The 4,330-nt window shown below is 44.2% G+C and overlaps 1 non-coding gene across 1 annotated transcript; it reads right to left on the bottom strand.

The window, feature by feature from the left end:
• Nucleotides 1-854: 854 nt before the first annotated feature.
• Nucleotides 855-928, bottom strand: Trnat-ugu (transfer RNA threonine (anticodon UGU)). The gene has a single exon. It is a non-coding gene; the product is annotated as a tRNA-Thr (tRNA).
• Nucleotides 929-4,330: the final 3,402 nt, after the last annotated feature.

The following is a 4,330-nucleotide window of genomic DNA, read 5'->3' as shown; positions in this document are numbered from 1 at the left end:
GCTGCTTCATCTGCGCTGTTCGATGCGATCGTGCATTGTCATCCACAAAGCCTGAAAGTATGGATATAAGGAAGGAGTATCTGGTATATTTATTTTATCTGCACGCCTATAATTGATGATTCTCGAGGTGGTCTGACAACACACTTTTATTCAGCATCACAGCCCGGAAAAGTTCCATATAAGATTGCAACCAATTACATGAACGCCCATGATCAGAGGTCAGTAGAAATCAAAGTCAGTAGAAACTTTAGTCTTGATGATGACGCTAGCCAAGTACAGAATCAATAATCAATGAAGCACTGAGGCTCGGGATGATTGCTGTGTGGTGTCACGGTGCGGTGTGGTGTAGACTGTGCAGGAACACTCCAACAGATGGGCCGTCGAAGGCAGGCAGTGCGAGTGGCCTGGAGCTGAGTTTAGCTGCGGCTGCAACTGTCTCATGGAGGTTGAGCCATGACTAAAGTACACAGCAGGCGGAGAAATGTACACAGACGCTTGTTGCCCACGTGACCCGCAGTGGCATGTTAGTTCCCTCGAGAGCAGTGCCAACGTTGCTGCTACGCGTTCTGTCTGTGAACGATGTGGTGCCCCTGGTGGCGCCTCGTAGCGTTTAGCCTGTTTGTAATCAGTACGGAACCTAAACGTGGAATGTACTAGCGAGGCGCGTAAACAGTCTCTGAAGCGTGGAACCTCTGTGAGCCAAGTGCAGGCAACCCGCGGGGCGTGAATGTTGTGCCGGAAACAGGAATGGGCGACGGACGGCCAGGTACTACAGAATGAAAGTACAATGAAATGCAGACCATTAGTTGCTTACAAGCGTTGATAAGCATCAGCGGGGGACAGCTGAAAATGTGTGCCCCGACCGGGACTCGAACACGGGATCTCCTGCTTACATGGCAGACGCTCTATCCGACTGAGCCACCGAGGACACAGAGGACAGTGCGACTGCTGGGACTTATCTCTGGCACGCTCCCCGTGAGACCCGCATATCCAACTTACTGTCCACACACTATATTTGTTGCGCCCCTGCCCACTATACTCATTACTCTCGGCAGTCAATCCACCGATTCCCGTAAGATTTTGAGCAATGTGAGTGCATCCACACTGAAGAAGATCATTGGCCGATAAGCCTTAATTCTATTAAGATGGTCTCTGTTCTTCTCGTCATGTCCGAAAGAACAGATACCATCTTCATCTAGATTAGGCTTAACGGCCAATGATCTTCTTCAGGGTGGGTGCACCCACATTGCTCAAACTCATACGGGAATCGGTGGATTGACTACCGCGAGTAATGAATATAGCGTACAGGGGCACAACAAGTATAGTGTGTGGACAGTAAGTCGGAAATGCGGGTCTCATGGGGAGCGTGCCAGAGATAAGTCGTGCAGTCGCACTATCCTCTGTGTCCTCGGTGGCTCAGTCGGATAGAGCGTCTGCCATGTAAGCAGGAGATCCCGTGTTCGAGTCCGGTCGGGGCACACATTTTCAGCTGTCCCCCGTTGATATTTTGGTCTGAATTTCATTGTACTTTTATTCTTCGAGGGCTGCACGATCACCAATAGTATCTGTTCTTTCGGGCATGTCCGAAAGAACAGACACCATCTTCATATAGATACTTGAGAGTACTGTGTCACAATATCGTTGACTGATAAGTTTAGCACGGTCTGTTGGGAGGTCTTTACGCCGATGCAACAATATGCCTCTGGGGCGCCAAACCGATCGTGCTCAGCAATGTTCCCGGCTGCTTTACATGTTTCCACCTTGAACCATATGATGGTACGTCCAGAATCATTTCTCGCTGAATCTGTTCTCATCCGAGAAGAGCACGCGATCCCAGTCCTCATCGGTCCAGGCGCTACGCTCTTGGCACCACCGTAAACAGTGCCGCCGATACGGTGTTGTCACATACAACACACTGACTGTAGGACAAAAAGAGAGCAGTAGCCACTGTGGAGAGCGATATTGCGTGCCTTGCAGGCCGAGCTTGTGCTCCGTCCTTAATAACCACGGTGTCGACAGGACGTTAAACACTACTCTCCTCCATCATGTTTTGGAAAGAATGTAATTATTGCAATTCATAAATACGCAAGAGCGGACTAATGTGCAAAGCTAGCGTTAGACATATCCAGCAACACGTAAACCAAAAATAGTCAAGGTGTATATTATCGAAGAAGAAAGAAAAATTTAGAGTTGATTAAGAAAGAATGAGTTCTAGGAAAATCAGGGGATATTTAGAGCAATTTTATCACTGAGGTTATTAAAACGGGGCAGATTTAGGAAAATCGAGGAAGCATACTTTGCGTTTTTGTAGAGTTGTAGCAGGAATGCAATAAAATGTGTTTTATTCGTAGGCTGTGTACAGGGATGGAAAAGTGATTCACTCTCTTTATACGAAACAAACGGAAGCAGCGATACAAGAGAGCAAAATCAGGAAAGCTGTGAAGCAGTTTTGTGTAGTGATGAGGCAAGTAGGGAAGTAAAGAACTATATCGACGTTAAAGTTGCTTGTTAGAGATTGGAAAGCAGCAAGCAATGATTCGCTTATGACGTAGCAACAACGGATGAATATGAACGGCAGCAGAGAAGACTGCATAATGATGTGGAATCTGTGACAGCTGTTTCTCGTATAATATACCCATGAACAAAAAGAAAACCAAGCAGGTGGATATGTCGGATGGCTCAATCCTCGATTTGCACGAAACCTTGTTGAAGAGGTGTATGAACTTTTCTGTCATGGAAGTAGAATAGATAAAGGGAGAAGCTGTTCATCTGTTCCCTGCCATATGTACTGTACTATTTTAAACTGCTGTAATTTTCAATTGTTCTCCTTCTTGAGTTACTTCATTGTGAAAACCATCCTATTTCCACAACATAATTACCAAGAAAGTAGTTGCATCACACTGCTACGATATTTGAATTTTTGACTCGCTACTGCAAAAGAAAAGCCTGAAATTTACGACACCAGGAGAAATATTGCGTTAAGCAGAACCTTTGATCTGTCGAACTGAGCAGTTTACAAAGAAGCTCAGACGTTGTCGGCAGCACTCGGTGTCTATAGCCATGAAAGTAGAGCATCCTTCAGATTTACTCAGTGATTTAATTCGGTCTTTACGTCATTTGATAACGGCTCTGTATTGAGGCGGTTGATTACCTGTCGAATCTCTGATACCAATGGTTACTCTTCAGTGACTTATCCCTTTATGGAATTTGAGACTAAGACTCTCTTCGTAACCAGAGACTTCCCCGTCTAAGTAGAAGATGAGTAATTATACTGACATTGTCATCTGTTCCCAACTACCAGAAAAGTGTCACAAAGCATGATGTATGAGGACGAATGCCACGAAAAACACTGAAACGTCCCCTTAGAAAAAATTATACAAGACTGTGCTTAAACTGACACACGATAGTTTTAGCGCAACGCAATCTGACTTTCAATAATCGCTACAAGAGAATGGCCCTGACTAAATTAACCTATACGTTTCATAAATCACTTACCTCACGAAAATCTTCGTTACTCAAACTACTGCAATACAGCGAGCGCCACTACTGCCAGCTAACTAAAAGATTCAAACTACGGAAGTCACTAACTACTGATAGGCACAGTTAGCAAATGAAAGATTTTAATAGAGAGCAAACAATGTATTTACCTTTATAGTCATAATATATATATATATATATATATAATCAGTTCATGACACCAATTCTTACAAATTTCAAAACTCCGCCATCTCTCTCTCCCCACGTCCACCACCACTGGCAGCTCATCTCCAACTGCGCAACGCTACGTGCTGTTAGCATCCAGCTGCCCCTGCCCAACACTACAATATGACAACAATGCAAACTAGCTACAGACTGCGCACAGCACAGCCAGTGATTTTTCATACAGAGCGCTATGTGGCGTTACCAATAATAAAACCTAAACAGCCTACTTACATAGCCCCCATGCTCCCCACAACATATTTTTACAAATTGTTTTTGGCAGTGGCCAATAATGATTTGATAAAATTTTTCATAATTACTATAACAAAGATATCAAATGCACACACTTATTGATACAATGTTGGTCAGAAGCTAAAATTTTCTCACAGTCCATAAAGACAGTCCTGATCGTTCATCACAGTAAAATTGCAGTGTTTTTTTTCAAAGTCTGAGCAATAAAAGAAATTGCATTTGGAAGTAGTGGATTTCTAAACAGTCTTGAAGAAGTAGTGTTGTCCTTCCAACGAAAGACAGTGCTGACTCTTGACATGCAGACAGGTAATGGGCCACAGCAGAGTCAGTCGACGTTGAAGACTATTGGTAGGTAGGTCATCACAGAGCAGACCCACTG

This window comes from Schistocerca gregaria, chromosome 4 (assembly GCF_023897955.1).
Source record: "Schistocerca gregaria isolate iqSchGreg1 chromosome 4, iqSchGreg1.2, whole genome shotgun sequence".
Classification (NCBI taxonomy): Eukaryota; Metazoa; Arthropoda; class Insecta; order Orthoptera; family Acrididae; genus Schistocerca; species Schistocerca gregaria.
The sequence above is the reverse complement of the archived record's forward strand: the minus strand, read 5'-3'. Positions and strand labels throughout refer to the sequence as shown.